This window comes from Saccoglossus kowalevskii, chromosome 13, assembly GCF_978046115.1.
Source record: "Saccoglossus kowalevskii chromosome 13, keSacKowa6.1, whole genome shotgun sequence".
NCBI classification, from domain to species: Eukaryota; Metazoa; Hemichordata; class Enteropneusta; family Harrimaniidae; genus Saccoglossus; species Saccoglossus kowalevskii.
This window is the reverse complement of record NC_140653.1, coordinates 1,704,700-1,728,023: the sequence shown is the minus strand read 5'-3', so window position 1 is coordinate 1,728,023 and position 23,324 is coordinate 1,704,700. Positions and strand designations below refer to the sequence as shown.

The following is a 23,324-nucleotide window of genomic DNA, read 5'->3' as shown; positions in this document are numbered from 1 at the left end:
CTTGGTTAGTACTTGCATTGGAGAACGGCTGGGAATACTTCGTGCAGTAGGCTGATGAACATTTTTATTCCACCGTACACACTAACATTTTTCCATGATTTGTTGCCAAGCCGAAGCATTAAATGTCATCCAATTCCGACGAATTTTCAGCCTACTGACAAACCATTGCAGAATACAACAGTTCTCGTCCGATCACTGAAGTTAAGCTCACCGGACGTGGTGAGTACTTGCATGGGAGACCGGCTGAGAATATCACGTACAGTTGGCACATTAACATTTTTATTTCACTGCACATACTAACTTTTTCCCGTGATTTTTAGCCTAGCCGAAGCATTAAATGGCATCCAATTCCGACGAATTTTCATCCTACTGACAAACCATTGCAGAATGCACCAGTTCTAGTCCGATCACTGAAGCTAAGCTCACCGGACATGGCGAGTACTTGCATGGGAGACCGGCTGAGAATATCACGTACAGTTGGCACATTAACATTTTTATTTCACTGCACATACTAACTTTTTCCCGTGATTTTTAGCCTAGCCGAAGCATTAAATGGCATCCAATTCCGACGAATTTTCATCGTACTGACAAACCATTGCAGAATGCACCAGTTCTAGTCCTATCACTGAAGCTAAGCTCACCGGACGTGGTTAGTACTTGCATGGGAGACCGGCTGAGAATACCACGTGCAGTAGACTGATGAACATTTTTATTCCACCGTACATACAAACTTTTTTCAATGATTTTTTTTTCCTCGCCGATGCATTAAATGACATCCAATTGCGACGAATATTCAGCCTACTGCCAAACCAATGCAGAATACACCAGTTCTCGTCCGATCACTGAAGTTAATCTGCATCGGGCGTGGTTAGTACTTGCATGGGAGACAGGCTGAGAATACCACGTGCATTAGGCTCATCATCATTTTTATTCCACCGTACATACTAACGTTTTCCCGGGATTTTTTGCCTAGCCGAAGTATTAAATTACATCCAATTCCGACGAATATTCAGCCTACTGCCAAACCATAGCAGAATACACCAGTTCTCGTCCGATCACTGAAATTAAGCTGCATCGGGCGTGGTTAGTACTTGCATGGGAGACCTGCTGGGAATGCTACGTGCAGTAGGCTTATCAACATTTTTAATCCACCATACATACTATCTTTTTCCCGTGTTTTTTGCCTAGACGAAGCGTTAAATGACATACAATTCGGGCGAATATTCAGCCTACTGCCAAACCATTGCAGAATACACCAGTTCTCGTCCGATCACTGAAGTTAAGCTGCATCGGGCGTGGTTAGTACTTGCATGGGAGACCGGGTGGGAATACCACGTGCAGTAGACTGGTGAACATTTTTATTGCAGAATACACCAGTTCTCGTCCGATCACTGAAGTTAAGCCACATAGGGCGTTGTTAGTACTTGCATGGTAGACCGGCTAGGAATACCACGTGCGGTAGGCTGATGAACATTTTTATTCCACCATACATACTATCTTTTTCCCGTGTTTTTTGCCTAGACGAAGCGTTAAATGACATACAATTCGGGCGAATATTCAGCCTACTGCCAAACCATTGCAGAATACACCAGTTCTCGTCCGATCACTGAAGTTAAGCTTCATCGGGCGTGGTTGCATGGGAGACCGGCCTGGAATAACATGTGCATTAGGCTCATCAACATTTTTATTCCACCGTACATACCAAATTTTTCCCGGGATTTTTTGCCTAGCCGAAGCGTTAAACGACATGCAATTCTGACGAATATTCAGCCTACTGTCAAACCATTGCAGAACACACCAGTTCCCGTTCGATCACTGAAGTTAAGCTGCATCGGGCGTGGTTAGTACTTGCATGGGAGACCTGGTGAGAATACCACGTGCAGTAGGCTCATCAACTTTTTTATTCCACATTATATACTAACTTTTATCCATGATTTTTTGCCTAGCCGTAGCATTAAATGACATCCAATTCTGACGAATACTCAGCCTACTGCCAAACCATTGCAGAATACACCAGTTCTCGTCCGATGACTGAAGTTAAGCTGCATCGGGCGTTGTTGCATGGGAGACCGGCCTGGAATATCATGTGCATTAGGCTCATCAACATTTTTATTCCACCATACATACTATCTTTTTCCCGTGTTTTTTGGCTAGCCGAAGCGTTAAACGACATGCAATTCTGACGAATATTCAGCCTACTGTCAAACCATTGCAGAACACACCAGTTCCCGTTCGATCACTGAAGTTAAGCTGCATCGGGCGTGGTTAGTACCTGCATGGGAGACATGCTGAGAATACCACGTGCAGTAGGCTCATCAACTTTTTTATTCCACATTATATACTAACTTTTACCCATGATTTTTTGCCTAGCCGTAGCATTAAATGACATCCAATTCCGACGAATACTCAGCCTACTGCCAAACCATTGCAGAATACACCAGTTCTCGTCGGATCACTGAAGTTAAGCTGCATCGGGCGTGGTTAGTACTTGCATGGGAGACCTGCTGGGAATGCTACGTGCAGTAGGCTTATCAACATTTTTATTCCATCGTTCATTCTATCTTTTTCCCTTGATTTTTTGCCTAGCCCAAACATTAATTGAAATCCAATTCCAACGAATATTCAGCCTACTGCCAAACCATTGCAGAATACACCAGTTCACGTCCGATCACTGAAGTTAAGCTGCATCGGGCGTGCATCGGGCGTGGTGGCATGGGAGACCGGCCTGGAATACCACGTGCAGTAGGCTCATCAACATTTTTATTCCACTTTACATACTAACTTTTACCCATGATTTTTTGCCTAGCCGTAGCATTAAATGACATGCAATTCCGACGAATCTTCAGCCTACTGCCAAACCATTGCAGAATACACCAGTTCTCGTCCGATCACTGAAGTTAAGCTCACCGGACGTGGTGAGTACTTGCATGGCACACCGGCTGAGAATATCACGTACAGTAGGCACATTAACATTTTTATTTCACTGCACATACTAACTTTTCCCCGTGATTTTTAGCCTAGCAGAAGCATTAAATGGCATCCAATTCCGACGAATTTTCATCCTACTGACAAACCATTGCACAATGCACCAGTTCTAGTCCGATCACTGAAGCTAAGCTCACCGGACGTGGTTAGTACTTGCATGGGAGACCGGCTGAGAATACCACGTGCAATAGGCTCATCAACATTTTTATTTCACCGTACATACTAACTTTTTCCCATGATTTTTTGCCTAGCCGAAGCATTAAATGTCATCCAATTCCGACGAATTTTCAGCCTACTGCCAAACCATTGCAGAATACACCAGTTTTCGTCCGATCACTGATGTAAAGCTCACCGGACGTGGTTAGTACTTGCATGGGAGACCGGCTGAGAATATCACGTGCAGTAGTCTCATCAACATTTTTATTCCACATTACATACTAACTTTTTCCCATGATTTTTTGCCTAGCCGTAGCATTAAATTACATCCAATTCCGACGAATTTTCAGTCTTCTGCCAAAGCATTGCAGAATACACCAGTTCTCGTCCAAGATGGACGCCTCAGACCGGTGCTCCTGAAATCCGTTGTCATCCTTGCGTGTGTAAGGCATCCAACGTCTATATTTTTCGGAATTTTATGAACAGCTGTTTCTCCTACTACTCAGCACAGAATTTAGTGTAATTGTGCTCTGGGAAAGCTACTGCCAGCCTGTTCAGATATTCTGTTCAGGCTGGGTTGTCGGCCAAGATGGCCGCCTCGCCGAGTGTGAGACATATTGTGACTAATTCAAACACTGTCAGCCTGATCGACGACAACTATACCGCTCTAGAAGTAATATCGTCAGTTGAATTAGCAGCATCAAAGGGATCTGTGATCGGATGCATGAATATTAATGGGATCTGGCAATTGACAATGATATCGCCTGAATCTACTGAGCTACTATTGGAACAAGGTGTTTCTATTAGAGATAGCGAGGTTGAAGTCCGAGGTATCTCCAGACACTTCACTACTGTCTCATTTCTAAATCTACCACTCTATATCCACGACGACGCTGTTATTGATAAACTTTCACACTTTGGTTGCATGATTCGCAGCCCTGTGATTCACAAATTCTTTAAGGAAGCTCCAACTGTTGAAAATGGTATTCGTTTTGTACGAGTTGAATTTCCGGCCCGAATCAAATCTCTACCGTACGCTGTCAAGTTTGAGGAAAATGGACATTATGTGAAATTAATCCACAACAACCAAAGAAAGGTGTGTAACCATTGCCTCAGTGATGAGCATATAATTCACCAATGCCCGACGTACGAATGCAATTTATGCCATAAACAAGGCCATACTGAGCGCAAATGTAGATCACAGAAATGCTTCACATGTGGTCAATTTGGCCACATTTCACGTGATTGTGATACACCACTTAATCAGAAGCGTGAAGCCCCTGTCTTGGAATCAATAAGCCGGGCTCTAGTATTTCTGATGATGTTCATAACGACAACGACCAGACTCCGCCTGACACCATTGCCGATTCCGACTACATGCCCAACGAAAATAAAGATGACAAGACTGAAAACAATGAACATTTAGCACTCGACCTAACCTGTTTTACAACAACACAACCCCCGGATAATGGAGCCATTGCAAAATCACCTCAAATCGGAGGTAAATTATGCAACAAACGGCATCACGACTCCTCATCGGACTCCACTTGCACCGATACAATCAACAGACGTAAGAAACTCACTCCAAAACCTAATACTGAAAAGGCGAGGAACGCATTCAGATCCAAAGACACTGCAAATACCATGCGCGAGGATCAGAACGAAGACGGTAACATGGAAGATTCAGGACAACCAAAATGACCTGTTACATCAAAACAATCATGGTAATTATCACCTCAATCAACGTGAACGGATTATGCAACCCAGTCAAGATAAAGAACTCACTACATCTCTTCAAGATACGTCACTATGATTTAGTATGTATTCAAGAGACATTTTGGTCCGATAATAATGTAGCTAAGTTTGTATCTTATTTTCAAAATGATTTTGATGTATATTTTAACAACTGCATAGCGCCCCATGGGAGGCGGGGTGTGTGTTGCCTAGTTAGGAAAACATCTGGAATCAATGTTCATAAAACTAATTTAGACCATCAAGGGCGTGTTTTACAGCTCTCTTGTGATATTGATGATCGTTTAGTAAACATTGTCAACGTTTACGCGCCAAATAACGTCAGAGACCGCTGTAATTTTTTCGACAGTCTTGAGCAGTATGTTGACAGAAATGCTGTGAATATATATATCGGCGATTTTAACTGCAAACAAATGCCATCAAAAGACAATTCAGTAACTATTCGTACAGACAATGATCTGTCACGTAGGCATCTCCAAAAATTTATGTGCAACAATAATTTTGTAGATGTATGGCGCTATCAGCATCTTCACGTGACACAGTTCACATGGAGGCGATACGACAGCATAAATGATACACTACACCAAAGTCGAATTGATTACGCCCTTTTAGAAACAAATAATCTACATTACTGCATTTCAACCGAAATACTAGCTTTTCCTTACAGCGACCATGACGCTATTAAATACGCGATGAACTTTGAAAATGTTTCTCGAGGACCGGGTACTTGGAAGTTTAATAACGCACTTCTAGATGACGGTACTTATGACTGCGAAGTCAAACAATTAATTGCTCAGTCTAAAAATCTCGAACTCTATGAACAAAATAAAATTGAGTGGTGGGAAACCATCAAAAGTGGCATTCGAAAACACGCAATTAAATTCGCCAAAAATAAAAGCAAATTAAACAAAAAATCTAAAAAGAAGCTAGAAAAACAAATCAAGTTTGAGTATAAGAAGGCAGGAAAATACAGTAATTATGATATAACAAAACTAAAACAATTAGAAAATGAACTAGAATTACACATCCAGCGTAAGATCGACGGCGCTATAATTAGGAGCAAGGTGCGGTTTTTCGAGGAGGGAGAAAAAAGTACAAAATTTTTCTTCAACTTAGAAAAATCACGCCAAGAGCAGAAAAGTATGAAAACTTTAATAACTGATAATGGTAATACACTAAATACCAGCGACAATATTCTAGCAGAAACCGCATTATTTTACTCAAACCTATACCGGAAAGTTCCCCCTCTACAATCGGATATTGATAATTTCATAAGATTTCTTACAGCTAAATTGACCACGGATGACAATCATGCGTGTGACAAACCCCTTTGCTTAAACGAGATTTATCAATCCCTTACTTGCACGGACAACAATAAAAGTCCCGGTACTGACGGCCTCACAGCGGCCTGGTATAAGCATTTTTGGGACATAATAGGACAGGATCTCATGAATATTTACAATCTATCGCTAGAATCATGGTCTTCTCCCTCCCAGCACGCAAAAAGCAGTTATCACGCTCGTCCCCAAACTGGGTCGCGACAAAAGAATGTTGAAAAACTGGCGCCAATTAGCCTAATGAAGGTGGACTACAAAATTCTTTCTAAAACACTGGCTTGTCGTTTGCGTAATGTAATTTCGTCTATCATATCCGTTGACCAAACGTGTTGCATACCGGGAAGAGACATAGCGGATAACGTACTTTGTATAAGCGACGTAATTAATTATATTAATGAAACAAACAAAGCAGGTGTCATTCTTAAATTAGATTAGTTAAAAGCTTTTGATCGTGTTGAACACATGTATCTTAATAACGTGCTGAACGCCTTCAATTTCGGACCCGTCTTTATTAATTGGATTAATGTGCTCTATAACAATGCTCAAAGTTGTGTTAAGTCAAACGGGTTTGTTTCGGATTTGTTTCCTGTTACTCGTGGAATTAGACAAGGCTGCCCAATCTCTGCAATTCTATTTGTGCTATCCGCTGAACCATTAAATGCTGCCATCAAAGCTTGTACTGATATACATGGTATCAAATTTCCCGGTTCAATTGACACTTCTTTAGTTTACCAGCACGCAGACGACACCACTCTCACAATTAGGGATGACCGATCTGTTGACCACACACTTGACATAATGCAACGATACGAAAAAGCGTCGGGTGCTAAACTAAATATCGATAAGTCAGAATATCTCATGTTCGGCAGTAATAAAAACCGTTCAGAGAGTCCCTATCCTTGCAAGCGTTGTACCGACGCCATAACTATCCTAGGTATTGTAATGGGAAATAATAAAAGCTCAGTGCAATGTCAAAACTGGGAAAACAGGGTAAACAAATGCCTTCACATTTTAAAAAGGTGGAGCCACCGGAAATTAACTTTCCGCGGCAAAACACTTGTTGCTAATGCCTTGGTTTCATCGACCCTGTGGTACACGTTATCTGTTTCGAGCATGCCCGAATATTACACAGCGAAAATTAAAAACAGTATTGTAGATTTCTGTTGGAGTAACAAGAGGCATCAAATAAAATACCAAGTGATCACGGGTCCTATCTCTGAAGGCGGGCACAATCTTGTAAATATAGAATTTAAACAAATGGCGTTTCGTTTAAAATGGCTTAAACAACTCATGAACGCCGATTCACAACATAAATTTAAACACTTAATGTTATTCTACTTGAATAAGTACAGAAACTTGCAACTTGGCAAAAGTATCCTGAAGATTAATTTCGATAATAATAAAATATTGGATATTCCGCCATTCTATGCTGAAATTCTCAAGGCATGGGGAATGGTCGCCAACGGCAAAACCGTAGTCAACCTGAACCTTCATACCAAATAATGTACGAGCCATTATTCTGTAACCCTTTTATTGTTCACAAGAACAAGTCATTATTTTTTCAAGACTTTATTAACGCCAGGATTGTTCAGGTTAAGGACCTGACATATGAAGTTATACCGGGTTTTCTACCATTTTCTACTATTTCAGAGCTTGTAACTGCAACATCAACTTCTGAAGCGAGTGGACAGGGACAGGTTTATGATAAATACAGAGTTCTTCTAAAATCATTACCACGTGATTGGTTACAATATTGTTTTGAGAATGCCTGCTCGAACGAGCGCGACACGCTTTCTGTCACATTGCAAATAGAAACAAATAATATCGATATTATGCAAATGACAACTAAACAACTAACTGCCCTTGTTCGCTCGTGTCAGAAATCCAGCTCTCCACAATTATTTAAGCCAGCTTGCATTAATTATTGGGCTGAGAAATTTCCAAATGTTCACTTAGACAGAATTTGGAAAAATATATACGGAGGCATAAAAGAAAATATTAGTTGTGACCTAGAATATCTTATTGTTCATAATTCACTTGTAACAAACGCTACCCTATATAATGCCAAAATTATAGACAGCCCTTTATGTAATTTCTGCACGTCTGACAACGATAGTATTTTGCACGCGTTCACTGAATGTACAACAGTACAGGAATTATGGACATACGTGTTCAGTATTATCGTCAAAATTTGTAAAGGAATTTCTAGTGCAAATAAGCAAGAATTAATTATTTTTGGTTTCCTTGATAAATCGGACAAATACGAATGGGCGGTCATAAATTTTCTAATAGGTCTGGGAAAATACTCCATTAATGCACGGCATCTGTTTCAGCGAAAGCACAGTAAAACAATGCAGCTCATTCCATATTTTAAGTATAAGCTAAAAGCTAAGCTTAAATTTGAATATGATCGCTTTGTGCATCATGATGATCTGTTACAATTCCAGTGTCTCTTCCAAGACACTCACATAGTGAAACATGTCGATACTCAGGGATACGAAGTAAACATCACATAGCTTACCCACAATGCACAACCTCTGATGCGAAATTCAACATGTATTATTAATGGTTACAACATGCCGATTCCACGTTTCCATCGTCGATAGGATTTGCACCACAATTTGACATTGTATTCCTATGAACGTTTATTTATAATCCGGGAATTCAATCATCGGAATCTGTACAGAGTTTACTTATTTTTATTACTGTTATTACTAATTACAATTACTGTAATCGCTCTGGGTTAAAAAGGGTGCCCTCAAGGTACTACTAGAATTACAAACAAACAGCTATCACGCTCAGCCTCATTCCACGTTTTCCATCGTCGATAGGATTTGCACCACAATTTGACATTGTATTCCTATGAACGTTTATTATTAATCCGGGAATTTAACCAACGGAACAAGCGCTAATGTGTGTAATAATTAATACTGTTTTTATAAAAACTCATGTCATAGTTATGTAAACTTTATATTCAATAAGAATAACAGAATGTGCAATATGTCTTTTTAACAAGGCTGTCCAGTGGGTCAGTCTTTTAATAAAAGAGAAAAAAAAATACACCAGTTCTCGTCCAATCACTGAAGATAAGCTGCAACGGGCGTGGTTAGTACTTGCATGGGAGACCGGCTGGGAATACCACGTGCAGTAGACTGATGAACATTTTTATTCCACCGTACATACAAACTTTTTTCCATGATTTTTTTCCTCGCCGAAGCATTAAATGACATCCAATTGCGACGAATATTCAGTCTACTGCCAAACCAATGCAGAATACACCAGTTCTCGTCCGATCACTGAAGTTAATCTGCATCGGGCATGGTTAGTACTTGCGTGGGAGACCGGCTGGGAATACCACGGGCAGTAGGCTCATCAACAATTTTATTCCGCAGTACATAGTAAAATTTTTCATGGATACTTTGCCTAGCCGAAGCATTAAATGACATCCAATTGCGACGAAAATTCATTCTACTGCCAATGCATTGCAGAATACACCAGTTCTCGTCCGATCACTGAAGTTAAGCTGCATCAGGCTTGGTTAGTACTTGCACGGGAGACCGGCTGGGAATACCACGTGCAGTAGGCTCATCAACATTTTTATTCTACATTACATACTCACTTTTTCCTATGATTTTTTGCCTAGACGAAGCATTAAATGACACACAATTCGAACGAATATTCAGCCTACTGCCAAACGATTGCAGAATACACCAGTTCTCGTCCGATCACTGAAGTTAAGCTGCATTGGGCGTGGTTAGTACTTGCATGGGAGACGGGCTGGGAATACCACGTGCATTAGGCTCATCAACATTTTTATTCCACCGTACATACTAACTTTTTCCCGGAATTTTTTGCCTAGCCGATGTATTAAATTACATCCAATTCCGACGAATATCCAGCCTACTACCAAACCATTGCAGAATACACCAGTTCTCGTCCGATCACTGAAGTTAAGCTGCATCGGGCGTGGTTAGTACTTGCATGGGAGACCGGCTGGGAATACCACGTGCAGTAGGCTGATGAACTATTTAATTGCATAATACACCAGTTCTCGTCCGATCACTGAAGTTAAGCTGCATCGGGCGTGGTTAGTACTTGCATGGGAGACCAGCTGGGAAAACCTCGTGCATTAGGCACCTCAACAATTTTATTCCACCGTACATACTAACTTTTTCCCGGGATTTTTTGCCTAGCCGAAGTAATAAATTACATCCAATTCCAACGAATATCCAGCCTACTGTCAAACCATTGCAGAACACACCAGTTCTTGTCCAATCACTGAAGTTAAGCTGCATCGGGCGTGGTTAGTACTAGCATGGGAGACCGGATGGGAATACCACGTGCAGTAGGTCATCAACATTTTTATTCCACATTACATACTAACTTTTACCCATGATTTTTTGCCTAGCCGTAGCATTAAATGACATCCAATTCCGAAGAATATTCAGCCCAATGCAAAACCATTTCAGAATACACCAGTTCTCCTCCGATCACTGAAGTTAAGCCCAATGGACGTGGTTAGTACTTGCAAGGGAGACCGGCTGAGAATACCACATGCTGTACATCAACATTTTTATTCCACCGTACATACTAGCTTTTTCGCTGGATTTTTTTGCATAGCCGAAGCATAAACGACATCCAATTCCGACGAATATTCAGCCTACTGCCAAACCAATCCAGAATACACCAGTTCTCGTCCGATCACTGAAGTTAAGCTGCATCGGGCGTGGTTAGTACTTGCATGGGAGACCGGCTGGGAATACCACGTGCAGTAGGCTCATCAACATTTTTATTCCACATTACATACTAACTTTTTCCTATGATTTTTTTGCCTAGCCGTAGCATTAAATGACATCTAATTCCGACGAATATTCAGCCTACTGACAAACCAATGCAGAATACACCAGTTCTTGTCCGATCACTGAAGTTAAGCTGCATCGGGCGTGGTTAGTACTTGCATGGGAGACCGGCTGGGAATACCACGTGCAGTAGGCTGATGAACATTTTTATTGCAGAATACACCAGTTCTCGTCCGATCACTGAAGTTAAGCTGCATCGGGCGTGGTTAGTACTTGCATGGGAGACTGGTTGGGAATACCACGTGCATTAGGCTCATCAACATTTTTATTCCACATTACATACTAAATTTTTCCTATGATTTTTTGCCTAGACGAAGCATAAAATGACATACAATTCGGACGAATATTCAGGCTACTGACAAACCATTGCAGAATACACCAGTTCTTGTGCGATCACTGAAGTTAAGCTGCATCTGGCGTGGTTAGTACTTGCATGGGAGACCGGTTGGGAATACCATTGCAGTAGGCTTATCAACATTTTTATTCCACCGTACATACCAAAATGTTCACGGGATTTTTTGCCTTACCGAAGCGTTAAACGACATGCAAGTCTGACGAATATTCAGCCTACTGCCAAACCATTGCAGAACACACCAGTTCTCGTCCGATCACAGAAGTTAAGCTGCATTGGACGTGGTAAGTACTTGAATGGGAGACCGGCTGGGAATACCACGTGCATTAGGCTCATCAACATTTTTATTCCACCGTACATACTAACTTTTTTCCGGGATTTTTTGCCTAGCCGATGTATTAAATTACATCCAATTCCGACGAATATCCAGCCTACTGCCAAACCATTGCGGAATACACCAGTTCTCGTCCGATCACTGATGTTAAGCTGCATCGGGTGTGGTTAGTACTTGCATGGGAGACCGGCTGGGAATACCACGTGCAGTAGGCTGATAAACATTTTTATTGCAGAACACACCAGTTCTCGTCCGATCACTGAAGTTAAGCTGCATCAGGCGTGGTTAGTACTTGCATGGGAGACTGGTTGGGAATACCACGTGCCTTAGGCTCATCAACATTTTTATTCCACCGTGCATACCAACTTTTTCTCGGGATTTTTTGCCTTGCCGAAGCGTTAAACGACATGCAATTCTGACGAATATTCAGCCTACTGCCAAACCATTGCAGAATACACCAGTTATCGTCCGATCACTGAAGTTAAGCTGCGTCGGGCGTGGTTAGTACTTGCATGGGAGACCGGCTGGGAATACCATGTGCAGTAGGCTTATCAACATTTTTATTCCACCGTACATACCAACTTTTTCTCGGGATTTTTTGCCTTGCCGAAGCGTTAAACGACATGCAATTCTGACGAATATTCAGCCTACGGTCAAACCATTGCACAACACACCAGTTCTTGTCCGATCACTGAAGTTAAGCTGCATCGGGCGTGGTTAGTACTTGCATGGGAGACCGGCTGGGAATACCATGTGCAGTAGGCTCATCAACATTTTTATTCCACCGTACATACTAACTTTTTCCCATGATTTTTTGCCTTGACGAAGCATTAAATGACATACAATTCGGACGAATATTCAGCCTACTGCAAAACCATTGCAGAATACACCAGTTCTCGTCCGATCACTGAAGTTAAGCTGCATCGGGCGTGGTTGCATGGGAGACCGCCTGGAATACCATGTGCATTAGGCTCATCAACATTTTTATTCCACCATACATACTAACTTTTTCCCATGATTTTTTGCCTAGCCGTAGCACTAAATGACATCCAATTCCGACGAATATTCAGCCTACTGCCACTCTATTGCAGAATACACCAGTTCTCGTCCGATCACTGAAGTAAAGCTGCATCGGGCGTGGTTAGTACTTGCATGGGGGGTCTGCTGGGAATACCACGTGCAGTAGGCTTATCAACATTTTATTCCACCATACATACTAACGTTTTCCCGGGATTTCTTGCCTAGCCGAAGTATTAAATTACATCCAATTCCGACGAATAATCAGCCTACTGCCAAACCATTGCATAGTACACCAGTTCTCGTCCGATCACTGGAGTAAAGCTGCATCGGGCGTGGTTGCATGGGAGACCGGCCTGCAATACCATGTGCATTAGGCCCATCAACATTTTTATTCCACCATACATACTAACTTTTTCCCGGGATCTTTTGCCTAGCCGAAGTATTAAATTATATCCAATTCCGACGAATATTCAGCTTACTGCCAAACCATTGCAGAATACATCTGTTCTCGTCCGATCACTGAAGTTAAGCTGCATTGGGCGTGGTTAGTACTTGCATGGGAGACCGGCTGGGAATACCACTTGCAGTAGGCTCATCAACATTTTTATTCCACATTACATACTAACTTTTTCCCATCATTTTTTGCCAAGACGAAGCATTAAATGACATACAATTTCAGCGAATATTCAGCCTACTGCCAAACCATTGCAGAATACACCATTTCTCGTCGGAACACTGAAGTTAAGCTGCATTGGGCGTGGTTAGTACTTGCATGGGAGACCGGCTGGGAATACCACCTGCAGTAGGCTTGTCAACATTTTTATTCCACCGTACATACTAACTTTTTCCCGAGATTTGTTGCCTAGCCGAAGTATTAAATTACATCCAATTCCGACGAATATTCAGCCTACTGCCAAACCATTGCAGAGTACACCAGTTCTCGTCCGATCACTGAAGTTAAGCCGCATCGGGCGTGGTTAGTTCTTGCATGGGAGACCGGCTGGGAATACCACGTGCAGTAGGTTCATCAACACTTTTATTCCTCATTACATACTAACTTTTTCCCGAGATTTTTTGCCTAGCCGAAGTATTAAATTACATCCAATTCCGACGAATATCCAGCCTATTGCCAAACCATTGCAGAATACACCAGTTCTCGTCCGACCACTGAAGTTAAGCTGCATCGGGCGTCTTTAGTACTTGCATGGGAGACCGGCTGGGAATACCATGTGCAGTAGGCTTATCAACATTTTTATTCCACCGTACATACCAACTTTTTCCCGGGATTTTTTGCCTTGCCGAAGCGTTAAACGACATGCATTTCTTACGAACATTCACCCTCCTGTCAAACCATTGCAGAACACACCAGTTCTTGTCCGATCACTGAAGTTAAGCTGCATCTGGTGTGGTTAGTACTTGCATGGGAGACCGGCTGGGAATACCACGTGCAGTAGGCTCATCAGCATTTTTATTCCACCGTACATACTAACCTTTTCCCGGGATTTTTTGCCTAGCCGAAGTACTAAATTACATCCGATTCCGACGAATATTCAGCCTACTGCCAAACCATAGCAGAATACACCAATTCTCTTCCGATCACTGAAGTTAAGCTGCATCGGGCGTGGTGAGTACTTGCGTGGGAGACCGGCTAGGAATACCACGGCCAGTAAGCTCATCAAGATTTTTATTCCACATTACATACTAACTTTTTCCCATGATTTTTTGCCTTGACGAAGCATTAAATGACATACAATTCGGACGAATATTCAGCCTACTGCCAAACCATTGCAGAATACACCAGTTCTCGTCCGATCACTGAAGTTAAGCTGCATCGGGCGTGGTTGCATGGGAGACCGCCTGGAATACCATGTGCATTAGGCTCATCAACATTTTTATTCCACCGTACATACTAACTTTTTCCCATGATTTTTTGCCTAGCTGTAGCACTAAATGACATCCAATTCCGACGAATATTCAGCCTACTGTCACTCCATTGCAGAAAACACCAGTTCTCGTCCGATCACTGAAGTAAAGCTGCATCGGGCGTGGTTAGTACTTGCATGGGGGGTCTGCTGGGAATACCACGTGCAGTAGGCTTATCAACAATTTATTCCACCATACATACTAACGTTTTCCCGGGATTTTTTGCCTAGCCGAAGTATTAAATTACATCCAATTCCGACGAATAATCAGCCTACTGCCAAACCATTGCAGAGTACACCAGTTCTCGTCCGATCACTGGAGTAAATCTGCATCGGGCGTGGTTGCATGGGAGACCGGCCTGGAATACCATGTGCATTAGGCCCATCAACATTTTTATTCCACCATACATACTAACTTTTTCCCGGGATCTTTTGCCTAGCCGAAGTATTAAATTATATCCAATTCCGACGAATATGCAGCCTACTGCCAAACCATTGCAGAATACATCTGTTCTCGTCCGATCACTGAAGTTAAGCTGCATTGGGCGTGGTTAGTACTTGCATGGGAGACCGGGTGGGAATACCACTTGCAGTAGGCTCATCAACATTTTTATTCCACATTACATACTAACTTTTTCCCATCATTTTTTGCCAAGACGAAGCATTATGAATTACATACAATTCGGACGAATATTCGGCCTACGGCCAAACCATTGCAGAATACACCAGTTCTCCTCCGATCACTGAAGTTAAGCTGCATCGGGCGTGGTGAGTACTTGCATGGGAGACCGGCAAGGAATACCACGTGCAGTAAGCTCATCAACATTTTTATTCCACATTACATACTAACTTTTTCCCATGATTTTTCCCTAGCCGTAGCATTAAATGACATCCAATTCCAACGAATATTCGGCCTACGGCCAAACCATTGCATAATTCACCAGTTCTCGTCCGATCACTGAAGTTAAGCTGCATCGGGCGTGGTTGCATGGGAGACCGGCCTGGAATACCATGTGCATTAGGCTCATCAACATTTTTATTCCACCATACATACTAACTTTTTCCCGGGATTTTTTGCCTAGCCGAAGTATTAAATTACATCCAATTCCGACGAATATTCAGCATACTGCCAAACCATTGCAGAATACACCAGTTCTCGTCCGTTCACAGAAGTTAAGCTGCATCGGGCGTGATTAGTACTTGCATGGGAGACCGGCTGGGAATACCACGTGCAGTAGGCTGATGAACATTTTTATTCCAGCATACATACTAACATTTTCCCGGGATTTTTTGCCTAGCCGAAGTATTAAATTACATCCAATTCCGACGAATATTCAGCCTACTGCCAAACCATTGCAGAATACACCAGTTCTCGTCCGATCACTGAAGTTAAGCTCCATCGGGCGTGGTTAGTACTTGCACGGGAGACCTGCTGGGAATACCTCGTGAGGTAGGCTCATCAACATTTTTATTCGACATTACATACTAACTTTTTCCCATGATTTTTTGCCTAGCCGAAGTACTAAATTACATCCAATTCCGACGAATATTCAGGCTACTGCCAAACCATAGCAGAATACACCAGTTCTTGTCCGATCACTTAAGTTAAGCTGCATCGGGCGTGGTTAGTACTTGCATGGGAGACCGTCTGGGAATACCACGTGCAGTAAGCTGATGAACATTTTTATTCAACCGTACTTACTAACATTTTTCCATGATTTTTTGTCTAACCGAAGCATTAAATGACATCCAATTGCGACGAAAATTCAGCCTACTGCCAAACCAATGCAGAATACACCAGTTCTCGTCCGATCACTGAAGTTAAGCCGCATCGGGCATGGTTAGGACTTGCACGGGAGACCAGCTGGGAATACCACGTGCAGTAGGCCCATCAACATTTTTATTCCACATTACATTCTAACTTTTTCCCATGATTTTTTTGCCCAGACGAAGCATTAAATGACATACAATTCGGACGAATATTCAGCATACGGCCAAACCATTGCAGAATACACCAGTTCTCGTCCGATCACTGAAGTTAAGCTGCATCGGGCGTGGTCAGTACTTGCGTGGGAGACCGGCTGGGAATACCAAGTGCGTTAGGCTCATCAACATTTTTATTCCACCGTACATGCTACCTTTTTCCCGGGATTTTTTGCCTAGCTGAAGTATTAAATTACATCCAATTCCAACAAATATTCAGCCTACTGCCAAACCATTGCAGAATACACCAGTTAGCGTCCGATCACTGAAGTTAAGCTTCATCGGGCGTGGTTAGTACTTGCATGGGAGACAGGCTGGGAATACCACGTGCATTAGGCTCATCAACATTTTTATTCCACCGTACATTATAACTTTTTCCCGGGATTTTTTGCCTAGCCGAAGTATTAAATTACATCAAATTCCGACGAATATTCAGCATACTGACAAACCATTGTAGAATACAGCAGTTCTCGTCCGATCACTGAAGTTAAGCTGCATCGGGCGTGGTCAGTACTTGCATGGGAGACCGGCTGGGAATACCAAGTGCGTTAGGCTCATCAACATTTTTATTCCACCGTACATACTAACTTTTTCCCCGGGATTTTTTGCCAAGCCGAAGTCCTAAATTACATCCGATTCCGACGAATATTCAGCCTACTGCCAAAGCATAGCAGAATACACCAGTTCTCGTCCGATCACTGAAGTTAAGCTGCATCGGGCGCGGTTAGTACTTGCATGTAGACCGGCTAGGAATACCACGTGCAGTAGGCTTATCAACATTTTGATTCCACCGTACATACCAACATTTTCCCGGGATTTTTTGCTTAGCCGAAGCGTTAAACGACATCCAATTCTGACGAATATTCAGCCTACTGTCAAACCATTGCAGAACACTCCAGTTATCGTCCGATCACTGAAGTTAAGCTGCATCTGGCGTGGTTAGTACTTGCATGGGAGACCGGCTGGGAATACCACGTGCAGTAGGCTGATGAACATTTTTATTCCACCATACTTACTAACTTTTTTCCATGATTTTTTGCCTAACCGAAGCATTAAATGACATCCAATTGCGACGAATATTCAGCCTGCTGCCAAACCATTGCAGAATACACCAGTTAGACGCCGATCACTGAAGTTAAGCTGCATCGGGCGTGGTTAGTACTTGCATGGGAGACCGGCTGGGAATACCACTTGCAGTAGGCTCATCAACATTTTTATTCCACATTACATACTAACTTTTTCCCATCATTTTTTTGCCTAGACGAAGCATTAAAATACATACAATTCGGACGAATATTCAGCCTACGGCCAAACCATTGCAGAATACACCAGTTGTCGTCCAATCACTGAAGTTAATCTGCATCGGGCATGGATTGTACATGCATGGGAGACGGGCTAGGAATACCACGTGCAGTAGGCTTATCAACATTTTTATTCTTCCGTACATACCATCTTTTCCCGGGATTTTTTGCCTAGCCGAAGTATTAAATTACATCCAATTCCGACGAATATTCAGCCTACTGCCAAACCAATGCAGAATACACAAGTTCTCGTCCGATCACTGAAGTTAAGCTGCATTGGGCGTGGTTAGTACTTGCATGGGAGACCTGCTGGGAGTACCAAGTGCAGTAGGCTTATCAACATTTTGATTCTACCGTATATACCAACTTTTTCCCGGGATTTTTTGCCTAGCCAAAGCGTTAAACGACATCCAATTCTGACGAATATTCAGCCTACTGCCAAACAATTGCAAAATACACCAGTTCTCTTCCGATCACTGAAGTTAAGCTGTATCGGGCGTGGTTAGTACTTGCTTGGGAGAACGGCTGAGAATATCACGTGCAGTAGGCTCATCAACATTTTTATTCCACATTACATACTAAGTTTTTCCCATGATTTTTTGCCAAGCCGTAGCATTAAATGACATCCAATTTCGGCGAATATTCAGCCTACTGCCAAACCATTGCAGAATACACCAGTTCTTGTCCGATTGCTGAAGTTAAGCTGCATCGGGCGTGGTTAGTACTTGCATGGGAGACCGGCTGGGAATACCATGTGCATTAGGCTCATCAACATTTTTATTCCACCGTACATTCTAACTTTTTAACGGGATTTTTTGACTAGCCGAAGTATTAAATTACATCAAATTCCGACGAATATTCAGCCTACTGACAAACCATTGCAGAATACACCAGTTCTCCACCGATCACTGAAGTTAAGCCCACTGGACGTGGTTAGTACTTGCATGGGAGACCGGCTGAGAATACTACATGCAGTAGGATCATCAACATTTTTATTCCACCGTACATACTAACTTTTTCGCGGGATTTATTGCATAGCCCAAGCATAAACGACATCCAATTCCGACGAATATTCAGCCTACTGCCAACCCATTGCATAATTCACCAGTTCAAGTCCGATCACTGAAGTTAAGCTGCATCGGGCGTGGTTAGTACTTGCATGGGAGACCGGCTGGGAATAACACGTGCAGTAGGCTCATCAACATTTTCATTCCACATTACATACTAACTTTTTCCCATGATTTTTTGCCTAGACGAAGCATTAAATGACATACAATTCGGACGAATATTCAGCCTACTGTCAAACCATTGCGGAATACACCAGTTCTCCTCCGATCACTGAAGTTAAGCTGCATCGGGCGTGGTTAGTACTTGCATGGGAGACCGGCTGGGAATACCACGTGCATTAGGCTCATCAACATTTTTATCCACCCTACATACTAACTTTTTTCCGGGATTTTTTGCCTAGCCGAAGTATTAAATTACATCCAATTCCGACGAATATCCAGCCTACTCCCAAACCATTGCAGAATACACCAGTTCTCGACTGATCACTGAAGTTAAGCTGCATCGGGCGTGGTTAGTTCATGCATGGGAGACTGGCTGGGAATATCATGTGCAGTTGGCTTCTCAACATTTTTATTCCACCGTACATACCACATTTTTCCAGGGATTTTTTGCCTTACCGAAGCGTTAAACGACATGCAATTCTGACGAATATTCAGCCTACTGACAAACCATTGCAGAATACACCAGTTCTCCTCCGATCACTGAAGTTAAGCCCACTGGACGTGGTTAGTACTTGCATGGGAGACCGGCTGAGAATACTACATGCAGTAGGATCATCAAAATTTTTATTCCACCGTACATACTAACTTTTTCGCGGGATTTTTTGCATTGCCGAAGCATAAACGACATCCAATTCCGACGAATATTCAGCCTACTGCCAAACCATTGCAGAACACACCAGTTCTCGTCCGATCACTGAAGTTAAGCTGCATCGGACGTGGTAAGTACTTGAATGGGAGACCGGCTGGGAATACCACGTGCAGTAGGCTGATGCACATTTTTATTGCAGAATACACCAGTTCTCGTCCGATCACTGAAGTTAAGCTGCATCTGGCGTGGTTAGTACTTGCATGGGAGACCGGCTGGGAATACCACGTGCAGTAGGCTCATCAACATTTTTATTCCACTGTACATACTAACTTTTTTCCGGGATTTTTTGCCTAGACGAAGCATTAAATGACATGCAATTCCGACGAATATTCAGCCTACTGCCAAACCATTGCAGAATACACCAGTTCTCGTCTGATCACAGAAGTTATACTGTATCGGGCGTGGTTAGTACTTGCATGGGAGACCGGCTGGGAATACCACGTGCATTAGGCTCATCAACATTTTTATTCCACTGTACATACTAACTTTTTTCCGGGATTTTTTGCCTAGCTGATGTATTAAATTACATCCAATTCCGACGAATATCCAGCCTACTGACAAACCATTGCAGAATACACCAGTTCTCCTCCGATCACTGAAGTTAAGCCCACTGGACGTGGTTAGTACTTGCAAGGGAGACCGGCTGAAAATACTACATGCAGTAGGATCATCAACATTTTTATTCCACCGTACATACTAACTTTTTCCCGGGATTTTTTGCCTAGCCGAAGCGTTAAACGACATCCAATTCTGACGAACACTCAGCCTACTGCCAAACCATTGCAGAACACACCAGTTCTCGTCCGACCACTGAAGTTAATCTGCAATGGACGTGGTAAGTACTTGAATGGGAGACCGGCTGGGAATGCCACGTGCAGTAGGCTCATCAACATTTTTATTCCACATTACATACTACCTTTTTCCTATGATTTTTTGCCTAGGATTAGCATTAAATGACATCCAATTCCAACGAATATTAAGCCTACTGCCAAACCATTGCAGAATACACCTGTTCTTGTCCGATCACTGAAGTTAAGCTGCATGAGGCATGGTTAGTACTTGCATGGGAGACCGGCTGGCAATACCACGTGCAGTAGGCTGATGAACATTTTTATTGCAGAATACACCAGTTCTCGTCCGATCACTGAAGTTAAGCCGCATAGGGCGTGGTTAGTTCTTGCACGGGAGACCGGCTGGGAATACCACGTACAGTAGGCTCATCAACATTTTTATTCCACATTACATACTAACTTTTTCCCATGATTTTTTGCCTAGACGAAGCATTAAATGACATGCAATTCGGACGAATATTCAGCCTACTGCCAAACCATTGCAGAATACACCAGTTCTCGTCCCATCACTGAAGTTATACTGTATCGGGCGTGGTTAGTACTTGCATGGGAGACCGGCTGGGAATACCACGTGCATTAGGCTCATCAACATTTTTATTCCACCGTACATACTAACTTTTTTCCGGGATTTTTTGCCTAGCCGAAGTATTAAATTACATCCAATTCCGACGAATATCCAGCCTACTACCAAACCATTGCAGAATACACCAGTTCTCGTCCGATCACTGAAGTTAAGCTGCATCGGGCGTGGTTAGTTCTTGCATGGGAGACCGGCTGGGAATATCATGTGCAGTAGGCTTCTCAACAATTTTATTCCACCGTACATACTAACTTTTTCCCGGGATTGTTTGCCTAGCCGATGTATTAAATTACATCCAATTCCGACGAATATCCAGCCTACTGTCAAACCATTGCAGAACACACCAGTTCTTGTCAGATCACTGAAGTTAAGCTGCATCGAGCGTGGTTAGTACTTGCATGTGAGACCGGCTGGGAATACCACGTGCAGTAGGCTCATCAACATTTTTATTCCACATTACATACTAACTTTTACCCAAAAATTTTTTTTGCCTAGCCGTAGCATTAAATGACATCCAATTCCGACGAATATTCAGCCTACTGCCAAAGCATAGCAGAATACACCAGTTCTCATCCGATCACTGAAGTTAAGCTGCACGGGGCGTGGTTAGTACTTGCATGGGACACCGGCTTGGAATATCACGTGCAGTAGGCTTATCAACATTTTGATTCCACCGTACATAGCAACTTTTTCCCGGGATTTTTTGCTTAGCCGAAGCGTTAAACGACATCCAATTGCGAGGAATATTCAGCCTACTGCCAAACCATTGCAGAATACACCAGTTCTCGTCCGATCACTGAAGTTAAGCTGTATCGGGCGTGGTTAGTACTTGCATGGGAGACCGGCTGGGAATACCACTTGCAGTAGGCTCATCAACATTTTTATTCCACCATACATACTAACTTTTTTGCGGGATTTTTTGCCTAGCCGATGTATTAAATTACATCCAATTCCGACGAATATCAGCCTACTGCCAAACCATTGCGGAATACACCAGTTCTCCTCCGATCACTGAAGTTAAGCTGCATCGGGCGTGGTTAGTACTTGCATGTGAGACCGGCTGGGAATACCACGTGCAGTAGGCTCATCAACATTTTTATTCCACATTACATACTAACTTTTACCCAATTTTTTTTTTGCCTAGCCGTAGCATTAAATGACATCCAATTCCGACGAATATTCAGCCTGCTGACAAACCAATGCAGAATACACCAGTTCTCGTCTGATCACTGAAGTTAATCTGCATCGGCCACGGTCAGTACTTGCATGGGAGACTGGCTGGGAATACCATGTGCATTAGGCTCAACAACATTTTTATTCCACCATACATACTAACTTTTTTCCGGGATTTTTTGACTAGCCGAAGTATTAAATTACATCAAATTCCGACGAATATTCAGCCTACTGACAAACCATTGCAGAATACACCAGCTCTCCTCCGATCACTGAAGTTAAGCCCACTGGACGTGGTTAGTACTTGCATGGGAGACCGGCTGAGAATACTACATGCAGTAGGATCATCAACATTTTTATTCCACCGTACATACTAACTTTTTCGCGGGATTTTTTGCATAGCCGAAGCATAAACGACATCCAATTCCGACGAATATTCAGTCTACTGCCAACCCATTGCATAATTCACCAGTTCAAGTCCGATCACTGAAGTTAAGCTGCATCGGGCGTGGTTAGTACTTGCATGGGAGACCGGCTGGGAATAACACGCGCAGTAGGCTCATCAACATTTTCATTCCACATTACATACTAACTTTTTCCCATGATTTTTTGCCTAGACGAAGCATTAAATGACATACAATTCGGACGAATATTCAGCCTACTGCCAAACCATTGCAGAATACACCAGTTCTCTTCTGATCACTGAAGTTAAGCTGCATCTGGCGTGGTTAGTACTTGCATGGGAGACCGATTGGGAATACCACGAGCAGTAGGCTTATCA

At 42.7% G+C, this 23,324-nt stretch overlaps 53 pseudogenes; all 53 read left to right on the top strand.

Moving 5' to 3' along the window:
* Positions 1 to 796: 796 nt before the first annotated feature.
* LOC146734819 (5S ribosomal RNA) lies at positions 797 to 916 on the top strand (annotated as a pseudogene).
* Positions 917 to 1,012: 96 nt separating this feature from the next.
* Positions 1,013 to 1,132, top strand: LOC146734818 (5S ribosomal RNA; annotated as a pseudogene).
* A 95-nt stretch (positions 1,133 to 1,227) lies between these two features.
* LOC146734817 (5S ribosomal RNA) lies at positions 1,228 to 1,347 on the top strand (annotated as a pseudogene).
* Positions 1,348 to 1,769: 422 nt separating this feature from the next.
* Positions 1,770 to 1,889, top strand: LOC144359836 (5S ribosomal RNA; annotated as a pseudogene).
* Positions 1,890 to 2,193: 304 nt separating this feature from the next.
* Positions 2,194 to 2,313, top strand: LOC146734816 (5S ribosomal RNA; annotated as a pseudogene).
* Positions 2,314 to 2,409: 96 nt separating this feature from the next.
* On the top strand, positions 2,410 to 2,529 carry LOC144352844 (5S ribosomal RNA; annotated as a pseudogene).
* A 6,951-nt stretch (positions 2,530 to 9,480) lies between these two features.
* On the top strand, positions 9,481 to 9,600 carry LOC146734815 (5S ribosomal RNA; annotated as a pseudogene).
* A 96-nt stretch (positions 9,601 to 9,696) lies between these two features.
* LOC146734814 (5S ribosomal RNA) lies at positions 9,697 to 9,816 on the top strand (annotated as a pseudogene).
* Positions 9,817 to 9,912: 96 nt separating this feature from the next.
* On the top strand, positions 9,913 to 10,032 carry LOC146734813 (5S ribosomal RNA; annotated as a pseudogene).
* Positions 10,033 to 10,128: 96 nt separating this feature from the next.
* Positions 10,129 to 10,248, top strand: LOC146734812 (5S ribosomal RNA; annotated as a pseudogene).
* Positions 10,249 to 10,462: 214 nt separating this feature from the next.
* LOC146734811 (5S ribosomal RNA) lies at positions 10,463 to 10,582 on the top strand (annotated as a pseudogene).
* A 306-nt stretch (positions 10,583 to 10,888) lies between these two features.
* LOC146734810 (5S ribosomal RNA) lies at positions 10,889 to 11,008 on the top strand (annotated as a pseudogene).
* A 97-nt stretch (positions 11,009 to 11,105) lies between these two features.
* Positions 11,106 to 11,225, top strand: LOC146734809 (5S ribosomal RNA; annotated as a pseudogene).
* A 429-nt stretch (positions 11,226 to 11,654) lies between these two features.
* LOC146734808 (5S ribosomal RNA) lies at positions 11,655 to 11,774 on the top strand (annotated as a pseudogene).
* Positions 11,775 to 11,870: 96 nt separating this feature from the next.
* On the top strand, positions 11,871 to 11,990 carry LOC146734807 (5S ribosomal RNA; annotated as a pseudogene).
* A 214-nt stretch (positions 11,991 to 12,204) lies between these two features.
* Positions 12,205 to 12,324, top strand: LOC146734806 (5S ribosomal RNA; annotated as a pseudogene).
* A 96-nt stretch (positions 12,325 to 12,420) lies between these two features.
* Positions 12,421 to 12,540, top strand: LOC146734805 (5S ribosomal RNA; annotated as a pseudogene).
* A 304-nt stretch (positions 12,541 to 12,844) lies between these two features.
* On the top strand, positions 12,845 to 12,964 carry LOC146734804 (5S ribosomal RNA; annotated as a pseudogene).
* Positions 12,965 to 13,268: 304 nt separating this feature from the next.
* On the top strand, positions 13,269 to 13,388 carry LOC146734803 (5S ribosomal RNA; annotated as a pseudogene).
* Positions 13,389 to 13,484: 96 nt separating this feature from the next.
* LOC146734802 (5S ribosomal RNA) lies at positions 13,485 to 13,604 on the top strand (annotated as a pseudogene).
* Positions 13,605 to 13,700: 96 nt separating this feature from the next.
* LOC146734801 (5S ribosomal RNA) lies at positions 13,701 to 13,820 on the top strand (annotated as a pseudogene).
* Positions 13,821 to 13,916: 96 nt separating this feature from the next.
* LOC146734800 (5S ribosomal RNA) lies at positions 13,917 to 14,036 on the top strand (annotated as a pseudogene).
* A 96-nt stretch (positions 14,037 to 14,132) lies between these two features.
* LOC146734799 (5S ribosomal RNA) lies at positions 14,133 to 14,252 on the top strand (annotated as a pseudogene).
* Positions 14,253 to 14,772: 520 nt separating this feature from the next.
* LOC146734798 (5S ribosomal RNA) lies at positions 14,773 to 14,892 on the top strand (annotated as a pseudogene).
* A 304-nt stretch (positions 14,893 to 15,196) lies between these two features.
* On the top strand, positions 15,197 to 15,316 carry LOC146734797 (5S ribosomal RNA; annotated as a pseudogene).
* Positions 15,317 to 15,414: 98 nt separating this feature from the next.
* LOC146734796 (5S ribosomal RNA) lies at positions 15,415 to 15,534 on the top strand (annotated as a pseudogene).
* A 304-nt stretch (positions 15,535 to 15,838) lies between these two features.
* LOC146734795 (5S ribosomal RNA) lies at positions 15,839 to 15,958 on the top strand (annotated as a pseudogene).
* A 96-nt stretch (positions 15,959 to 16,054) lies between these two features.
* LOC146734794 (5S ribosomal RNA) lies at positions 16,055 to 16,174 on the top strand (annotated as a pseudogene).
* A 96-nt stretch (positions 16,175 to 16,270) lies between these two features.
* Positions 16,271 to 16,390, top strand: LOC146734793 (5S ribosomal RNA; annotated as a pseudogene).
* A 96-nt stretch (positions 16,391 to 16,486) lies between these two features.
* LOC146734792 (5S ribosomal RNA) lies at positions 16,487 to 16,606 on the top strand (annotated as a pseudogene).
* Positions 16,607 to 16,703: 97 nt separating this feature from the next.
* Positions 16,704 to 16,823, top strand: LOC146734791 (5S ribosomal RNA; annotated as a pseudogene).
* Positions 16,824 to 16,919: 96 nt separating this feature from the next.
* On the top strand, positions 16,920 to 17,039 carry LOC146734790 (5S ribosomal RNA; annotated as a pseudogene).
* Positions 17,040 to 17,352: 313 nt separating this feature from the next.
* LOC146734789 (5S ribosomal RNA) lies at positions 17,353 to 17,471 on the top strand (annotated as a pseudogene).
* A 96-nt stretch (positions 17,472 to 17,567) lies between these two features.
* On the top strand, positions 17,568 to 17,687 carry LOC146734788 (5S ribosomal RNA; annotated as a pseudogene).
* A 96-nt stretch (positions 17,688 to 17,783) lies between these two features.
* On the top strand, positions 17,784 to 17,903 carry LOC146734787 (5S ribosomal RNA; annotated as a pseudogene).
* A 312-nt stretch (positions 17,904 to 18,215) lies between these two features.
* Positions 18,216 to 18,335, top strand: LOC146734786 (5S ribosomal RNA; annotated as a pseudogene).
* A 96-nt stretch (positions 18,336 to 18,431) lies between these two features.
* On the top strand, positions 18,432 to 18,551 carry LOC146734785 (5S ribosomal RNA; annotated as a pseudogene).
* Positions 18,552 to 18,647: 96 nt separating this feature from the next.
* On the top strand, positions 18,648 to 18,767 carry LOC146734784 (5S ribosomal RNA; annotated as a pseudogene).
* Positions 18,768 to 19,077: 310 nt separating this feature from the next.
* On the top strand, positions 19,078 to 19,197 carry LOC146734783 (5S ribosomal RNA; annotated as a pseudogene).
* A 96-nt stretch (positions 19,198 to 19,293) lies between these two features.
* On the top strand, positions 19,294 to 19,413 carry LOC146734782 (5S ribosomal RNA; annotated as a pseudogene).
* A 525-nt stretch (positions 19,414 to 19,938) lies between these two features.
* LOC146734781 (5S ribosomal RNA) lies at positions 19,939 to 20,058 on the top strand (annotated as a pseudogene).
* Positions 20,059 to 20,061: 3 nt separating this feature from the next.
* On the top strand, positions 20,062 to 20,176 carry LOC146734780 (5S ribosomal RNA; annotated as a pseudogene).
* Positions 20,177 to 20,272: 96 nt separating this feature from the next.
* On the top strand, positions 20,273 to 20,392 carry LOC146734779 (5S ribosomal RNA; annotated as a pseudogene).
* Positions 20,393 to 20,703: 311 nt separating this feature from the next.
* On the top strand, positions 20,704 to 20,823 carry LOC146734778 (5S ribosomal RNA; annotated as a pseudogene).
* A 96-nt stretch (positions 20,824 to 20,919) lies between these two features.
* LOC146734777 (5S ribosomal RNA) lies at positions 20,920 to 21,039 on the top strand (annotated as a pseudogene).
* Positions 21,040 to 21,253: 214 nt separating this feature from the next.
* On the top strand, positions 21,254 to 21,373 carry LOC146734776 (5S ribosomal RNA; annotated as a pseudogene).
* Positions 21,374 to 21,469: 96 nt separating this feature from the next.
* LOC146734775 (5S ribosomal RNA) lies at positions 21,470 to 21,589 on the top strand (annotated as a pseudogene).
* Positions 21,590 to 21,685: 96 nt separating this feature from the next.
* Positions 21,686 to 21,805, top strand: LOC146734774 (5S ribosomal RNA; annotated as a pseudogene).
* A 99-nt stretch (positions 21,806 to 21,904) lies between these two features.
* Positions 21,905 to 22,024, top strand: LOC146734773 (5S ribosomal RNA; annotated as a pseudogene).
* A 96-nt stretch (positions 22,025 to 22,120) lies between these two features.
* On the top strand, positions 22,121 to 22,240 carry LOC146734772 (5S ribosomal RNA; annotated as a pseudogene).
* A 95-nt stretch (positions 22,241 to 22,335) lies between these two features.
* LOC146734771 (5S ribosomal RNA) lies at positions 22,336 to 22,455 on the top strand (annotated as a pseudogene).
* Positions 22,456 to 22,983: 528 nt separating this feature from the next.
* Positions 22,984 to 23,103, top strand: LOC146734770 (5S ribosomal RNA; annotated as a pseudogene).
* A 96-nt stretch (positions 23,104 to 23,199) lies between these two features.
* On the top strand, positions 23,200 to 23,319 carry LOC146734769 (5S ribosomal RNA; annotated as a pseudogene).
* The last annotated feature ends 5 nt before the right edge of the window (positions 23,320 to 23,324 follow it).